This window comes from Canis lupus, chromosome 4 (genome assembly GCF_011100685.1).
Source record: "Canis lupus familiaris isolate Mischka breed German Shepherd chromosome 4, alternate assembly UU_Cfam_GSD_1.0, whole genome shotgun sequence".
Taxonomy (NCBI): domain Eukaryota; kingdom Metazoa; phylum Chordata; class Mammalia; order Carnivora; family Canidae; genus Canis; species Canis lupus.
The window spans coordinates 15,454,657-15,473,518 of NC_049225.1; the positions used below are offsets into that span (position 1 = coordinate 15,454,657).

At 40.7% G+C, this 18,862-nt stretch overlaps 1 protein-coding gene and 1 long non-coding RNA gene across 11 annotated transcripts in view; one reads left to right on the forward strand and one right to left on the reverse strand.

Moving 5' to 3' along the window:
- Nucleotides 1–16,873, forward strand: part of LOC111095464 — a 32,567-nt gene extending 15,694 nt beyond the window's left edge. For 2 of the 3 annotated variants that reach the window (XR_005357891.1, XR_005357889.1), the window contains exon 4: nt 1,591–3,370. This is a non-coding gene — a long non-coding RNA (uncharacterized LOC111095464). Of the gene's footprint in view, nt 1–1,590; nt 3,371–14,982 lie in introns of those variants that run through there. The other variant, XR_005357890.1, reaches the window with a different exon arrangement.
- EGR2 (early growth response 2) overlaps nt 1–18,862 on the reverse strand; it is a 104,046-nt gene that overhangs the window by 21,464 nt on the left and 63,720 nt on the right. The window contains exon 1 of one of the 8 annotated variants that reach the window (XM_038534052.1): nt 11,123–11,259. The exons of the other annotated variants lie outside the window; for them this stretch is intronic. The gene's annotated coding sequence lies outside the window, so the exon portion shown is untranslated. Of the gene's footprint in view, nt 1–11,122; nt 11,260–18,862 lie in introns of those variants that run through there. 8 annotated transcript variants of the gene reach the window in all.

An 18,862-nucleotide genomic window follows, 5' to 3' on the forward strand; every position in this document is an offset into this window, starting at 1 on the left:
ACTGGTCAGGCCTATCACACCTTCCTAAAGGATCTAAGCTTTAACCTAGATCAGGGCTCTTCAGTCTTTTTTTTTTTTTAATCAAGTATTCCTATTATTTAGAAATGTGTAAGTCATCCTTACAAATAAATGTCATTGACTTATAAATCACACAAATGTACAATCATCATTACTAATATCCAAGGCAAAATATAGCTTTAGGGTGGCATTCATAGTAAATTAAATATAAATTTACATATCAAGTGTCATTGTTTAGGAATCCAACCAGGAAATTATTGGTGTTTTTTGGTTTTGGGATTTTTTTTAAAGATTTTATTTATTTATTCAGGAGAGACACAGAGAGAGAGGCAGAGACATAGGCAGAGGGAGAAGCAGGCTCCCTGTGGGGATCCTGATGTGGGATTTCATCCCAGGACCCCAGGATCACGACCTAAGCCAAAGGCAGATGCACAACCACTAAACCACTCAGGTGCTGCCCCCAACCAAGAAATTACTCTATAAGATATAAGACGATAAATAGAAATGGAGGATCATATTTAGGAATTAATATTAGCTACTCTTTTCAAACTATAAACAATCAGGGATCTAAAAGCATTTTTAAAATATTCAGTTGAAAGCAGTTAATAAACTATTGAAGGGTCACCAGTTAACACAAGCTCTAACAGTTAATGATGCTCTGTCTTCTCCAACACAAAATGATATACTTAGGTTAGGGGTTCCTATCTAGAATATAGTAAGTGTTCATCCTGTTGAACAAAAGTAGAAAGATGCTGTTTTCCCTAGCAAATTCAACAAAGTTTTCAGTTGTCTAAAGACTTAAGAAAGTTAAAAATGAGCAATAAATGGAGCACGTTGGATGGCTCAGTCTGTTATGCATCCAACTCTTGATTTTGGCTTAAGTCATGATCTCAGAGTGGTGAGTTCGAGCCCTGCATCAGGTTCTGCATTCAGCATGGGGTCTGCTCGAGATTCTCTTTCTCTCTCTCCCTCTGCCCCTATCCCCATCTCTCTCCTCCCTCTCTCTCTCTCTCAAAAAAAAAAAAAAAGATGAGCAAAAAAATATAATAGCAAACATCTATAAAGCATTTAATTTTACCCGACATCATTATAAGCAGCCTACATATATTAGCTTACTTAATCTCTCCCAAAATTCCCATGAATTTTTATTGTCCCCACCTCACCAAGAAGAAACTAAGGCACAGAGATATTAGTTATCCAAGATCACAGAGCTTGTAAGAGAGGAGTCAGTATATGAACCCAAGCACTCTGGTACTAAGTCTGCTCCTGACTACTCAATTACAAGAATGCTCACCCAAGAATTATTTAAAACAGAATCTAAATGATGTAAATGTCCATAAATTATGGTAAATTTGCAATATATAATAGTACATACCCACTAAAAACATGTTGTTTTAGCAATATTTAATAACATAGGAAATACTCTTGAAACAATCAAACTGAAAGCTAAATGTGATGGTAAGTGATATTTATTCAGTGGTTACTATGTTGCAGTTTTATTCTAAATGATTTATAATGGATTATATCAATCAATTCTCACACTAACTGTACAATTTTATCCCCATTTTACAGATGAGAAAAAGCTTCCAGACTTTAAGCAATCTGCTCAACATCACACACGTTGGATTCAAATGTGAGTCATCTGAATTCAGAAGCAATGCTCTTGAATAATACTCTATGCAGCTTCCCCTTTATTTTTCTACAAAAGTGAATGTCATTATGAGCATCCATTAATTCATTCATTCAACCAATATTTATTGAGCACTTCTATGATCCAGATACTTGTCAACAATAGGCTACAACAGGGAACAAAGATCCTACATTATATTCTAGTGGGAAATAGACATCAAACCACTCATTACAATAAAGTTTAACGAGCACTAAGACAGGAAGTTCCAGAGTGCCTTGGGAACCAGTAGTCTAATTAATTCCTGGTATGACAAATCCCTTCTAAATCCCATTATGTTTATATATTAGACTGGCCAGGGCACTGTTCAGATGACCAGTAAGGGCTCCATATAGCCACCTCATGAAAGAAGCAATCTCTTATTCGATGCTGACATAACCAGCTACCTTGGCCACAGATTGGACTAAGACCTGCCAAAAGTAGCTATCTTATGCAATGGTTGTCATGCCCCTAGTTCTCTGAGCAAGAGCAAGAGAGAGAGAGGGTAGGTTGAGAATTTGCAGAGATACTCCAGAAAAAAAAAGACTTAAAGGAAATCCACCAAAATGCTACTCCAGATAACTTGATTAGTTATCTCCAGATAGGAGGTGGGTGATGTTATTTTCTTTTTTTACTTTTGTATTTTCCTTATGTTCTACAGTGGATAATGTGTTGCATTTGTAGTTTCTAAATTTTCTACAGGTGATAATGTTTTGTATATGCAGGTTTTAGAGCTCCAGACCACTTGTACAATGACAGTAACCTGTAGAAAACATAAAACTGTCAGTTGAAGAGATTTAGCATCTTTCTGACTACAGGAACTAAAATGCTGTATCCTGCTGGGGTTTTCTAATTATGGTAAAATAAATACATAATATAAATTAACCATCATAACCATTGTAGTGATAACCATCGTGTCACTACAATTTAGTGATATTGAGTACATTGACATTGTTGTGCAACCAGCACCACTAGCCAACTCCAGACTTTCTATTTTTTTGCAACTTCTTTAAACTCTGAATCCATTAAACAATAACTCCCTGTTCCCTTTCCTCCAACCCCTGGCAACCACCATTCTACTTCCTGTCTCAATGAATTTGACTACTGTAGGGACCTCATGTAAGTGGCACCTCATATACTATTTGTCTTTTTATGACTGGCTTATTTCACTTAGCCCAAAGTCTTCTGATGTCTTTACCCATGTTGTAGCTTGTGTCAGAATTTCCTTCCTTTTTAAGGCTGAATAATATTCCATTGTATGTGTATACCACATCGTTTATCCATTTATAACCCAAGTGTTTGTGTCTACCTCTTGGATATTGTGAATCATGTTGTTATGAACATTGATGTTCAAATATCTGAATCCCCACTTTCAATTCTTTGGGGGTATGTGTCCAAAAGTAGAGTTATATATATATATATGGTAGTTCCATGTTTAATTTTTTGAGGAACTTCCATATCATTTTCCAGAGTGGCTATCCCTTTTTACATTCCCATCAACAGTGCACAAGGCTTCCAATTTCTTCACATATTCACCAACACTTTTTATTTTTGGTTTCTTGATAATAGTCATCATGATGGGTGTGAGGCTTATGTCCTGTGGTTTTCATTTGCATTTCCCTAATGATTAATGATGTTGAGCATCTTTTCATGTGCTTATTGGTCATTGGTCACATTTCTTCTTCAGAAAAAAATATATTTTAGTCCTTTATTCATTTTTTTGTGTGTGTATGTTGAATTGTAGGCATTCTTTGTATATTCTAGGTATTAATTGCTTGTCAGATATATTGTTTGCAATAATGTTCTCCCACTTTATGGGTTGTCTTTTCACTCTGTCGCTTATGTTACATCCCATTTTAAGTTGAATATTTTCATGAGGAGTGTGACATGGGGGGAACTGATTTTTTTCTCAGGCTAGCAATTTATGCTGGGCCACTAAATAGGAATGGCCTCAGTGTGTGTGACCAACTACTCAGAGGATTAGATCTGATGCTTGCAATTTTTGGTATGAAGACATATAGCAGAAGTAAGGAAGTCTTAGCCTTTGACACATCTCTCTCTCTCTCTTTCTCTCTCTCACTCTCTCGAGATATACAAACAACATGGCAAACCCTTTCAAAACTTCCTTCTCCAGGATGGTTGCAGCCTTCCTGTTTTCCCCATTGTTCTGCTGCCACCCCCATTTGGACTTTTATAATTTTGCTGTAAGAAGATTTCCAAAGAGCTTGCTGCTGTTCAGAATGCCATTGTGAAAAATACAGGCTACAAACCAAATCTGAGATCAAATAAATTTGAGAAATTTGGGGTTAATAAAAATTAAATAAATTTTTATTGCAGGACTTTTCAGGACCTATAATATGTTAAGGGTATTGCAGACCTTCAAGAAAAGATTTAATGGGCAAATTTTCCAAGATTGCTTAGCCACTGAACTTATTTAGGGAGGTAGATGAGGGAAACACTAATAACTTTGAATAGAGCATGGAAAAATGTTGATATCTAGCAATAGTTTCCTAAATGGTCGCTCTAGGGCCTCCAGTCTCATTGTCCTTCAACCTTCTGACCTTATCATAGTTGCATTAATCTACTTAAGGCATCACCCAGGGGTATTTCCCATAGGTTACCAAAGGAAGCACATCAAAGGCTATTGGAGCTCTAACCCAACTTACCCTTCTAGACTTTTTGCTGACTGTGACTCGAACAAACCCTACACTTCCAACACACTAGACTGAACATCCTATCCAAAGACGGTACAGCCTTTCTTACCTTCCTACAAAAGCCCCTCAGTGCTATCCCCTATCACAATCCTGCCATCCGCTGGGCTCCACCTCTCGGCCGTTTCTCCTCTCTCCAGGCAGAGGGAATCTCTCCTTCATCTGGATTCCTCAACACCTTCTATGGCATCATCCTGTCACTATCCGTATATTGCCTTATCCCTCCTACTGGATTTTATCTTGTTTTGAGGGAAGGAGATAACACCTCCAGTTTTGAATTCTTTGTCTTCCCTAATATCTGCTTGAGATATATTTCCTCTGTCTTCTAGAAAACTTTTAAAAAAAATCACACAAGTCATAAATGAATACATGCTTGCAAAAATCCAAATACCACCTATGCCTATCCTCCTCTTTCTAACTCCTGCTAATAAGAAACTTGCATTAATAGTTAACTGTATATATTTCACTCTTAATTATATTTAATACATATATATATACTTTCTAAATATGCTTTAGTTTGTTAAAACATAAATGAGACTACAGTGTATCCACTCTGCTATGACTTGCATTTTTCACTCTACAGTATATCTTGAAGATCTTCCTGTGTTGTTACAGACAGATCTAACTCATTCACTTTAATGGATTCATGATATCCCATTTCTGCAGGTACTATACTATATTTATCATTTCTCTTTGAAATTAATTTGCTTGTTTTTTTTCATAACTAAAATGCTGCAATTAACATCCTTCTATAAATATCTTTATGTTCATTATATGAACAATCTGGTCTGGAAAATAAGGATAGAATGTTGGACAAATGCTAAGAACATGTAAAATTTTGATGCTGACAAATTGTCCACTATAAAGTCAGTACTAACAATAGGTAAGTGTTGAATAAATAAATTTCAAATATAATTCCCCAAATACCTTATCTGTCTTGTCCTGTGCCTGGCACAGAACCACATACAGAATGGGATAGTCAATGCTCATTCCTGTTTAGCAACAGTGGTAACCAGTTTTACAAAGTCCTATCAGTTGAATATGGGATGGGTAGTAACTTATGTACAGGCAGTCTAAGGGTCTGAGCTGACTATGAGCTTAACACAAGGCAAAGTGAAGCAGCATCTTTGAAAAACCAAGTCTTTGGTTCCATAAATAGAAGGATAATTTCCAGATCACAGAATCAAATAATGAACTCAATTCAATAAGCATCTATCCCATAGGCTTGTGAAAGTCAGACTACATATTTTTCACTCTGGAGCACTGGTCATAAAACAGTCACTGACAACCTGGGGGTTACTCAAAATGATGAAGGCTCTAATGCCTTGTCACATGAGGCAGAGTCAAAAACTGATATATTTAGCTTAGAGAAGAGAAAACCCAGGAACGCATGATAGCCATCTTAAACAACTTGAAAGGCTGACACAGGGGAAGAGGAAGCAGACATGCTCTGTGAACCAGCACTAATGGGTGGACTTGTCAAGCAGAGAGATTTCAACCTAGTGTGAGCTGACCACTTTCTAACCACTTAGGTCATTCAACAATGAAATGAGCTGTCTCATGAGGTAATGAGGTTCCCATCACCAAGGAGGTTGCAGAAGAGGGGTGTGGACTTTTAAGGACTTTGCAAAGGCTATCCTGAAGAGTAAGGCATCTCCTGGTATCCCATAAACAGCTTCCTCAGGGCAAAGGAATGAGCTCCTGGTCTGCCTTCCCTTTATTCCAGCACCTCACTCACTAGTACCCTGAACAACTCTCTCCTAACATTCTAACCCTGGTGGGGAATGGTGGGGCATGAACCATAGAGTTGTTAAGCTTGTACTAAGGTGTCAATACTTGCAAATCCCTGAGGAGGAAGGAAATACTTTTATAAGAGGTCTGTGGGAAGAGGGCAATGCTTAATCCAAAAGGGGGCTTGATAATAGTGGAGAGTATAAGCATGGTGGCATTTTAGCAGTAGCCACATCTGAGAGCAAAAAAGGAAGTCCTGGCACCCCTATGCCCTATCACAGAGGTGGCCTCCAGTTCCATTCCCTGTTGGGCAGGCTCTGGGGGCCCAAGAGAGAAAGTGAACGTCAACATTGCTGCATCGAGAGTTTCCAACTTAAGGCCCAGAAATAAAGATGAATGGATTTTTGCCTTGAGGTGATCATGCTCATCTTCCCCTTCCATCTTCTGGTCCAAGACTCAAACCAAAGAACTGAAAGGTTACGTGATTTCCCAAATGCTATTCACCTTCCTCCTATCTTTGGATTCACGGTCGCCGGTCTCCTGAAACCTTGAGAGCCCCCAGGCTTCTCTCCAGTGTCCTTGCTGCTCTTGGGCCAGACTCAGGCCCTCCATCCCTTCACCAGGTAACTCTGCCTACTCCCTGAGGCTCCCACCCACCTCTCAGAGGCTCCGTTCCAAGTATTATGGTGATGTCAGTGGTTGCTGGCTCCCTGCCTGCAGCCCACGCTTTCCTCCACAACAAAAATGCTTCAATTCTTCTGCCCCCATTGCCTTTCAAGTTGTCGGTCCCCGGCTGGCCACAAAGGGCTCTGTTCTCTTGGTGTCTCCTCAGCACAGACCCAACACTGCCCCAGGGCAATGGTTGTGGTTGGTGGGGATGGATGTAGAGACGCTCAGGGCCTTGCACGTACCCTTTTCACTGCATGTTGAGGAAACTGAGACTCAGAGAGGAGAGGAGACTTGCTCAGGGTGATTCAGAGTAGGTGGGGAGGTTCGCCCCTCTCCCCTGGTGTCCAGTCTTGAGTCTCCAAGAGGTGGCGCAGGCTGGGACCACTTGACTTGGTTTTTACTGTCTATACTATAAAACCAAAGCTCCCTCTCCTCCTCTTCCATCTTTTTCTCCTTTTCTCCTTCTTGTTTCACTTTCTGGCTCTTCCCCTCTTTTTCTGACACTCATCTCCATCCCTCTTCCTGTTCTCTCCTCCTCAGCTTCTTCTTTTCCTGTCCCTTCTCTTCTCTTCTCCTTAGCCCTTTCCTTCTTACATTCCTCCTCTCTCGCTGTCCCTTTCTCTCTGACAAAGACTAAAGAAGAGTTGCTTTCTCATCTAAGCATAGTGTCCTCCACAGGCTGGGGAGGGGACAGTGAGCAGGACCAGAGAAGGAGGACTGAGGTATCCACCCCCTTGGTTAACTGGGTCACATTCTTCCAGACTCCATTGTCTGACCCTACTGGGTAGTCTATCTATTTTCTTTTAAAGGGGTGCAACTTTTCCTTTATTTTTTTCTCTGACTCCATATGGAAGCAGACTTATCAAGTAAAGGAGGCATGCTTTGCTGTTAATTGAAGTGCCCTCCTCCCTACTGAATTTTGGGGGGGAGTGAGGAGAGGACAACCAAGAGGGAGGGTGGAAGTCACCTGGAAAGGGAGCACTCACTGAAATGCCGATGTTATCTGATGAAGCAGGTCAGTGTGTTCTGCTTCAAACGTTGTTAACAATGAGAGAGGAGTAGGAGTGCAGGTTTTGCAACCAGATACCTGGATAATGTGTAATAAATAAGGAACACAGATGAGATGGCCTTTTATTATTTTTCTAATCTATGCTGTCAGGTTTCACTTGTGAAATGGAAGAGAGACAAGGCAGACATATTTCTCTATGGGGTCCTCAGCCTGTCCCCTCAGGTAGGCCTGCAGCGACTCCTCACCTTGAAGATATACAATTCAGAGGAGGCTGGGCCACTGGAATATTGACAGAATCTTCCCTAGACCCATAAGTATTGGGCTTGTGGAAAGAACACCAGATGGGAGATGGGAGATCCTCAGGGCAGTATGGCCTCATCTGTTGTGTACGATCCTGAGTAAGCCATTTTACTTTCCAATGCCTGCATTCTCTTATCTCTGGACTGAAGAAATTAACCTAGATAAGTGGTTTTCAAATAAAACTCCATGTTTCCAGGCTTCTACACACAGAAAAATGGTATCTGCCAAACAGTGACGATTGAGACTTCCGGAGGCTCACCCGTGATTGCCCAAACGGTGAATAGCATTTGGGAAATCACGAAACCTTTCGGTTCTTTGGTTTGGGTCCCCGGCTGCTCTTATTTGTTGGATATAACCCAGTTACAGATAAGATTTAGTTTGGGGGAACAAAAAAAGACTTCACCTAAAGTATGAAAATTGCTAAAGAAGATTATTCTTCTCCTCATACAGGGGCTGTAGAGAGGTGTCCAAATCTGATCAATAAGATAATCCTCTGGGAGTGAAAAGATAAGTCAGCCTGAAATGATTAGGCAGTCATCTCAAAGACACTGGCTTGCTTTCAGACCTGAAGCACTTACCTCTGACCTGACTGAACATATCCACAGGAAGGATGGGTTAGTCAGAAAGACCCATGACTCATGGAAGCACTGAAAATGGATGTCAGTGGTTGCCAGCCAAGCACTGTGCAGGTTCCTGAGCCCCTAGTCCTAGTGATGTGTGTGTCTGTGTGTGCATGTGTCTGTGTGTCTATGAATTTAGAAGGCTATCTGTGATGGCTTTACCCTAGGGATGGCTCAGTAGAGCATACATGTCACTTACTCCTGATCCTGTGTCCATGGCAGACATCGCTAATCAACTGTTGCTTTCCCACCAGGTCTAAAAGTGGCCTCATAATTCTCAACACTCCAGACAGCCCTTAACAATCAATAAGAGTTGCTCATGAAATGAAATCTATCTTTCATCCCTGCATTTAAACATTTGAATCATATAAGTAACTCCTTTTGTTTAGGTCTCTGACTCACCAAGCAACCTTCCAATTATAACATAGTTTCCCATGGAGGTTACAGAAACCAAATGGACTTTTCAGAAGACAGGAGTGTCTAGTCCTCCTAATAGTTGTATTTTTTTGCTAGATCTATGCACAAGTTGCATTGATTCAATTATTGGCAACTGTTTCCTCTAAAACAAATCATCTGTCTTTCAATATGATGACAAATTACATGTCTTTGATACCTTAAGGTCTAGAGACCAAACCCTGGATTCGGACAGATCCACCAAGGTAATGTAGAGACATTTGGACCACCAGCCTTCTTCAGATAACTTACTCATCATCTCTGTTTAATATAATAATCTGATGACTCTGGAAGGAACTCCAAACTGAGGATTCTATGACTTAAGAGATATTTACAACTTGCAGAGTGAATTGAGGTCAAAGAATGACAGAGTGTTTACCTCATATTCACAAGAATATGTCCAGCCAGCTTAATGACAAAAGAGTGGGAGTGTGGAAGTCTAAGCACAGATCCATGCCCCTCCCGCAGCCCTGGTCTGTCAGACCACACTCAAACTCTAAATCAGGATTCCTACACACCACCAACCACAGGGCATCTAATCAGGAATGTCTTCTTTTCTTGCCTGGTTTCTGAGTTCATCTCAGAATCATCATGAGAAAATAAGAACTAAATGCTTACCAAGTGAGACCTTTTCAGAATGTACCATACGCTGACTAGAGAACCATCTGTCCTTCAATCAGTTTTCTTACTTCCCTTTGTTTGTTGAGTCTGTTCATTAGAGAACCCACTAAGGCCCCAGTTGGTTCAGTTTCCCATGGAAGTGAATGCTATAGGCACACTCTGCACCCACAGGGTTTGAATGAAATGGTACACAATGTCACTCTTTCTCTTAGAAGCCTAACTCAGACCTGGGTCCTGCCTATAGTGGGTTTCATATTTTTGAAAGTCAACTCCAAAGCATATATACTTCCCTTGCAGAAGGGCCTAAGTGTCCCCAGATTATCAGTCTTAAATTTTTTATTTTTATTTATTTATGATAGAGAGAGAGAGAGATAGAGAGAGGCAGAGACATAGGCAGAGGGAGAAGCAGGCTCCATGCACCGGGAACCCGACGTGGGACTCGATCCCGGGTCTCCAGGATCACGCCCTGGGCCAAAGGCAGGGGCTAAACTGCTGCGCCACCCAGGGATCCCCAGATTATCAGTCTTAGACTGAAAAACAAGACTATCCCACCTATTATGAGCTGAATTGTGTCTTTAAACCCACCCCTCAAAATTCATATGTTGAAGTCCTCACTCCCAGTCCCTCAGAATGTGGCTGTATTTGCAGATAGAGGTGATTAAGTTAAAAAGAAGCCATTAGGATATGCCCCAATCCAACCTAGCTCGTGTCCTTTTGAGAAGAGGACATTTGGACACAGAGAGACATTGGTATGCATAGAAGAAAGGCCAGAAGGATACAGGGAGAAGATAACTGTGGAAGTGAAACCCATCAACCTCGATCTTGCACTTCTAGGCTCCAGAACTGTGAGAAAATACATTTCTCTTGTTTTAACCACCCAATCTCTGGTACTTTGTTATGGCAGGCCTAGCAAATTAATATGCCATCTGTTTCTCTTTCTTTTAAGGTGGGTTATACCAACCCCACAAAAATTCTTAGCTCTCCACATTCCCAGCTGCGTCTTTTGAATGCTCCCAGTACTATATATCACTCTCAGATTTGACTTTGCTCTTTAGGTCTAAAGATAATGAATTAAGAAACTGAAATTTTCTGGTTAGATACCACCATTTTTTACCCTGTCCCTTACAGCCGTACAGCTCTCTTAGAGAATGATGGTTTGGGAATCCAGCACTTTATAGAAATCTAGCACAATTTAGAACTAGAATTCATTGGCTCATCATACAGGGATCAGAAAAACAGAACATTATTCCTAGCAAAGATCCTCAACAACAACAACAAAAAACCCATTGATTATTTCAAGAAAAGAAGTAAGCATCTGGGGCACCTGAGTGGCTCAGTTGGTTAAGTTTCCAACTCTTGATTTCAGTTCAGGTCATGATCTCAGGGTCCACACATCGGCTCCGCACTGAGCACAATCTGCTTGTCCCTCTCCCTTTGCTCCTCCTCCTCTCTCTCGTTCTCTAATAAATAAATAGAATATTTTAGAAAAAAGAAGTAAGCACCTGACATATTTCAGAGAGACATAGCACCTTGAGATCAAGGTTCTAAATTTTCTCTTTGGGAATTAGAAGAGAAGACAGAGACCACATCTTGTCCACCTTTGTATCCTTGACTTTCATGCTTTCTGACTAGCATAGGATTTTGCATAAGATGGTACCTTTTAAAATTTCAATATACTGGATGAAAAAGAACATGAACTCTAACAGAGCCTGGAGGAAAGTTCTTGTCCATTACAAATGTGGATACAACAGCTAGTCAATCAAGCTCATAGCAGCACACCCAGAGTGACATTCTGGAAGTAGAATCCTAACGCTTTTTTTGAATGTGGTATTTTATGAATCTTCTTGGAGAAGTGTCCTATTATGAGGTTTCACCTGACTGAATTTGCCATGAAGCCTAGGTTTGTCTGGAACATTGTCCATTCACAACACTGAGATCAAAGTAATCCCTTTAGGGAACCCTCTTGCACTGTTGGTAGGAATGCAAACTGGTGCAGCCACTCTGGAGAACAGTATAGAAGTTCCTCAAGAAATTAAAAATAGAACCACCCTAGGGGCGTCTGGGTGTTTCAGTCAGTTCAGCGTCTTCCTTCAGCTCAGGTTATGATCTCAGGGTCCTGGGGTTCGAGCCCCCCCTCCTGCCACCTGCCGTCTCTGCTCAGTGGGGAGTCTGCTTCTCCCTCTCCCTCTGTCCCTCCCCCCACTCATGCTCACTCTCTCTCAAATAAATAAATAAATAAATAAATAAATAAATAAATAAAATCTTTTTTAAAAATAGAGCTACGGGGATCCTTGGGTGGCTTAGCGGTTTGGCACCTGCCTTTGGCCCAGGGCGCGATCCTGGAGTCCTGGGATCAAGTCCCGCGTCGGGCTCCCGGTGCATGGAGCCTGCTTCTCCCTCTGCCTGTGTCTCTGCCTCTCTCTGTCTATCATGAATAAATAAATTTTAAAAATCTTTTTAAAAAAATAGAGCTACCCTATGATCTAGAAATTACACTACTAGGTATTTACCCAAAGGATACAGAAATACAGATTCAAAGGAGTATATGCACCCCGATGTATATAACAGCATTATCAACAATAGCCAAACTATGGAGACCCCAAATGTCCATGGACTGATTAATGGATCAGGAACATGCCATTATAAGTATATATAATAGAATATTACTCAGCCATCAAAAAGAATGAAATCTTGCCATTTGCAATGACTTAGATAGCTAAAAAGTACTATACTAAGTGAAATAATTCAGTCAGAGAAAGACAAATACTATATGATCTCACTCATATATGGAATTTAAGAGAGAAAACAGATAAACATATGGGAAGGGGGAAAAGAAAAAAGGAGAAAGGGAAACAAGACATAAGTGACTCTTAATGATAGAGAACAAACTGAGGGTTGATGGAGGGATGTGGGTGAGGGATGGGCCAGGTTGGTGATAGGTGTTGAAGAGGACACTTGTTGTGATGAGCACTGGGTGTATATAAGCCATGAATCCCTGAATTCTATTCCAGAAACCAATATTACACTGTATGTTCACTAACAGAATTTAAATTTTAAAAATAAGTAAAATAAAATAATGGAAAATAAAAACAAAGTAATCCTTTTAAAACATATGCAAAATTTTGTCACATCTTTGTGCAAAACCCTGCAATGGCTCCCGTTATCACTCAGAGTAAAGCCTTCCAAACCCCCCGTGACTTTCTTTCTCCTACTTCCTACCTCTCGCCATTCCCCTGCCACTTACTCTGCTTCACTCTAGCCTCCCTGCTACTTCTCAAACCAGATTGGCACATTCCCACAAACCTTTGTACTAACTGCTCCCTCTTCCTGGAAGGCTCTTTTCCCAAGCATCTGCTTGGCTAACTCGCTAACCTCTTCCAAATCTTTGCTTAGATATCATTATCTCAGTGAGACCATCCTGAGGACCCACTGCCAAATTCCTAGTCCCTGCCGCTTCATTATACAATTCCCCTTACCATGATTTACTTTTCTTTTTTTCCACAGCATCTGTCATCTTCTAACATGCTACATTATTTACTTATTTACTATGTGCATTATTTATTGTCTGTCTTTTTCTCACATAGATTGTAAGCACCATGAAGGCAAAGATCCCTGTTTGTTTCACTGATGTACCTCAAACACCTACAGCAGTACCTGGCACATAGTAGATGCTTAATAAATTTTTTTAATAGAATGGTGTTCTGCATAAACTAGATATTTATATTTTCCAAGACTAGGTTAACATAAAGTCACATCTTCCCATCAGGGATCAAAATACAGTAACACCTCTCATGGTTTTATTCATATGCTGTATAGAAATCTAGATGGAATAATCGTCTAGCTTGAAATCCCTTGCTAAGATTCTAATATTCCAGGAAAACACTTCATGATAAACAGTCCCCTAGTGGGCAGAGAGCACAAATGCACCTCATCTTATGGGCAGTGACCCTCAATGTTATCCATGACAAAACCACCAGTTCAGTCACACTACTGAAAAGTTTAATAAATAGGTTAGTATCAAAAGGCCAAAACACATAGTTGACTACATTTTCCACCTTCTGGCAGTAGAGGGTCTGTGGAAACTGCCTTATCCATCAAGAAGATGAAAACTAGAATTTTTTAAGGTTTTTGAGGTCTTTGAAGATTGAGTGGTCGAAAAAGGTTTTAACACTTAAGCCCCATACACCTGTTGACCACCAGGCTAGAGGGGGACAGACTCCCAACAGAAATAATATCCCAATTTTTTCTGGCCGCACTACTCTCTGGTTAATCCCATCCCATCTAATTCTCAGACCAGATTCTTCTCCCCAAGCAAGTGTTATTAATTATGCCTAGCCTGAGATTTCAGACAACTCCCTTATCCCAGAGAAAAAGCAATTCTGAATGCAGTGATTCTTTTATGTCTTTATTCTCTAGGGAAGTGTGGAGATAGGTTCTCTCAGAATAGAAAAATGTCTCTTGTAGGTATCTGACAAAGTTAAAGTCACTGCATTTTTTTCCCCAGAATCTCTGCCTCTCCTAATGAACAACTTCAGATACCCAGAGACAAGCCATAGAGGAATCATGTATGGGGGAGCAAGAGAAAACAGACCATTCAGCACTTCTCTGCCCAGTTGGTTTCTTCCTACTTCACTATCAAAGATGCTCATACATTTTCCAAAATTTTCTGTAAATTCCTTGCTCTTTTTCTTTCCCTCTGACTCTTCCTTCTGTTCTTCTTTCTTAAGGAGTCCTCACTAAGCAGTTCCTGCTAGGCAGGGGTACACATGAAGTTCTTCTGGCCCTCAGAAACTCCTCACAGATACAAATAACTCCTCTATAAGGTGGTAAATGTTAGAACAGAGATGAGTGCACAGCACCTGAGAAGCACAGAGGAGAGAGGGGATACGAATTAGTTCTACCTGAGGAAGAGTGTTGTCAACAAATGCTTCCCAGAGGAAGTGCTATTTGAGCTATGTTTTAAAGTGGAGACAAACGTTTGCCAGGCAGAAAAGAAGTGAAAGGCATTTGATTTAAGTGGTCTTTGCAGAAAGTGACCGTTGAAATTGAGTTTTCCATAGGTTGAATCCATATGGCATCAAAACAGCTGGTTAATGAAGGGAGAAGTTAGCCAAAACAATCATTTGACCTTGGGCAGATTTTTTTAAAAGCATTGAGCTATTTTTTTTTCACACATGTTGACAGTTGGAATCAAGCAGAATGGAAACATGATCTGGATAATCCAGCCAGACTTAGAACGATTCTCTTGGCCCTCCCAACAGTACAGTCAAATAGTGGAACATTCCACCTCTTGCCTTCTGTTTCCTCTATGACACATCTCCAGAGAGGCCATGCAGAAGGATGAGCTCCAGGAAAGTGTGGTCTCTGGATCTGACTTCAGTTGTAGAGATCCAAGAGGGCTGGAGGTCCTGGGACCTTATTTCTTTCTCTGTGAAACAGATTCCAAGATCCAGAGCTGCATTTGGGACTCAGGCAGGCTGGCTCCAGAGTCTCAAGTCCTAGACATAACATTGCAGTGCCTCCTTGAGTGCACAAACTGTTCTTGTCAAACAGGCCGGGAGCTCAAGATGGAAGATGCTTTGGTTTAGTTCTATTTGTCAGAGGATCATAGAATCTGAGAAGTGGAAGTGACCTCCAACATCTTTCTAATAGTGTTTTCATTTTACACTGGGGAACCTGAATCCCAGAGACTTGAGAAAGGTCACACAAAGTTAGTAACAGGATCAAGACTAGAACAAAGTTATTTTTATCGCTAAGGAATAGAAACTTCCCTCTACATTCTCATGACTCTTCCCATATGCCATTTACGCAAAGAACAAGAAGCAAAAGGGAGTGAATGGAGGTGAACTGCCAAGATGCAAAGATGATCTTCCAGTGGAGTCAGGGTAAAAGGTAAGAACTCTGCTGTAGACTCAACTCTTGAAAATATCTTAATTAGACACCCCCCTGGTGGCTGGCAAACTCTCCAAGCAACAGTGCTGCCAGTTTTCCCATCTAGTGTTGGAAGATGTGCTGCTTCTTCAGCTAAGGACAGCTAAGGTATTAGCTTACGTCTTAGGGCTGCGCTGAATGAAAAACACACCGCCAGCATGGGTTAACTTCAGCTGTTGCAAGGACTAAGGGCTGCAACCACAGTTCTCCTAACCACACAGGAACCGCGTCGCCCTCCTACTTCTCGAGACAGTTCCACTTTCTGCCCCAGTCAGATTTCACCTTTGCAAGATTTCCTGCAGAAGCTCCATAGAGTCAGCCTTTCCCCTTTCTGTGGTCCTCATTACTCATACTTTTAGATTCTGTTTCTAATACTTCATCAAAGTCTTTGAAAATATTTCCATACAATCTGAGCAGGTAGAGAGTCATGCGTATTTCCAAAACAGCTTATGAAATGGAAGCATAAAGGAAATAGCACTGGCCAGGAGTCAGAAGACCTGGATTTGAATGTGTGTGGCCAGAGTCTGGGTCAGAAACCCATGACATATTCATCGACTATTCAAGGGAAGGAAACCACAGAGCAAAGGCATGGGCAGGGTTAAGAGGAGCCAGCAAAGTCTGATGAAGCACTCTGAGGCTGGCCACAAGTTGAAGGCTTATCATCCCTGGGTCTAAAGGGATAAGGAGAGGAAATGGTTCCTAGAATTGGAGAGAAGGCAGCCAACAGGAGCTGTGGCCTTAAATGAATGAATGCAATCCTGGCCAATGTGGCTGGTAGGGAGATTGTTGAAGGAATAAATACTCCAGGCTTGCCCTCCTTCATCCTCTACTCTCTTACCACTGCCTCCCACTCAGTGAATACAAGGGGAAGCCAGGAAGCAAGAGGACTTGATCCATGTGGCTCACAGCACAGGGTGGAACAGGAGGGACAAATAAAGATCACCCAGCAGAAGATTTGAATTCAGTCCCTTTGGATGAGTCTCCTTACTCTCCAATCCTCAGAATCTGCATTAGTAACAATGAGTGGGTTGATTATTAATCTCTGTGTTACCTCCCTTACAACACTCAATGATGCTATGACTCTAGATAAAATAATACTCACATGTTGCTATTTTAAATTTCCAGAAGCAGATATTCTCAATAGGCCAGGATATAGCAGCTGCTATAAAATACTTCTTGAAACAGTATAGAATTAAAAATCCATGCCTATGTAACATAATGCAGGGCTTAATAAATTTCTAAGGAAAATAAGCTGTGTCCTACTCATCTTTCTTAGTTTTAAATAAAATGTTATGTTATGCAGCCCTGTTTATGCAACATACTAAAGTGTGTACTGAAAATTACTCAGTTTTGCTTGGCCATTGGTCTCTAAATGACCTCAGTTATGTTATCTGACCTCCATGGGGCTTTTTTAATCATTTGTAAAAATACATACTTAACTGACCTGTCAAAGCATTCTGTTTTGCTGCGGGAGTCAGGGGGCAATCCTTTCCAAAGTGTATTAGCACCCAGAGGTGGAAGATCTCTAAGAGAGCCCAAGAAAACTTGGTGTCTCCAACCATCTCTGGCCTATTTCCAGAGATTGGGACTGACCATCATAGGCTTTGGGTTTATTTCTCTCTCTCAATCAATCTGTACTAAGCATGAACTAGCCCTCTTCTACATACTGGGGAACAGCTGTCAGCAAAACAAAGCCCTTGCTCCCAAAGGAAGAAGAATCATGGTTCTAAAACATGTACACACAGAGCACATAAATATGTAAGATACATTTATGTAATAAGTGCAACAAAGAGCATAATACAGGATAATGGGATAGAATGATGGGGATGGGGACAGGAAGAAGTGGAGACCACTAGGGCCAAGACACACCATCTTCAGAAGAGGTTGACTGTTGATATAAAACTTATTTCACATATTTTGTTTCAGTCTTTTATTTCCCTACCTAAATGTAAAACTGTTCCCAAACTTCCAAGATCTTAGGAGATAGTAACTGAAAGAATCCAATCAGTGACACCCATTTTAAAAGATTAGGAAATAGAATACTGAGAACTACAGAAGTAAAGCATCCTAAGCCGAATAATTTATTACAATAACTTGTAAGTGTTCGTGGAAAATGTCTCATAAGTGTTTATTGCTGGGTCCACAGGCATCTGCAGGTGAGGGGTGGGGGCAAAGAAGCCGGGGCTAGACATCTCTAAGAGAAAGAAAGCCAGCCGTGGGATGTGGAAGGAAAAAGAGAGGGAGAAGCTGACTCCTGTGGACACGGAGATGGGTACTAGTCCGTGCCATGCAAATGAAGCCACGTACATATTTACAAGTGTCAGGCAAAGCAGACTCCTGTGATAGGGGACGCTAATTACAGTGGTTAAGGCTGTGAGCTATAGCTCAGAGATATGGGATGTGTGCTTAAAATTATTTAAACAGTTTTATTTTAGCATCAAAATGATTACAAAGGTAGGGATCAGGAAGGAAGGAACACAAAAGAAATACTCTTATATAAAATAAAGTATCAATCCACAACTAGAATTTTGCCTCTTAGGTGATAGTGAGATAAATATTGAGGTTCGATCTGCTCTCTTTTTGTGTTTTCAATATAAGGAAATGGGCATTATCTATCAGATCTGGAGCTTCCACGATTCAATGACGAGATAGCTCAAAAAAGACACTCAGAAAAGAAGCGGTAATTCCATATAATGCCACAGAACATAATCATGGCTTCAGATCTTTAGACTGCACTTCTGAGCTAAGTTCCATGGTATCTGAACTTAAATTTCCATCAGCACAAACCAAAGGTATAATGTTAAAAAAAAATTTTTTCTCCAGTACCTCAAAAGATTTAACAACACAAACTGGGTAAAACCTTTATGTCTCAGCAGTATGACAGCTTCAGCTAACCACAAAAATCAAAAAGTTGTCCCTATATTAGTAAGTTATTTTAATGAAATTCCTGGAGATAACGTAAAAGTTCTTGAACTTGATGTCCTGCCAGGTGCAACAAGTGACCAACTAAATGGTTCTACTTTCTCTGCTCTGAGGGCTGTACACTGGTCAATACAACGATTAGCATGTCAGCTGATAACATTAATATTAACTGCAGAAATGGAAACTTGTACCAGTTCAAAGAGACTTTTTT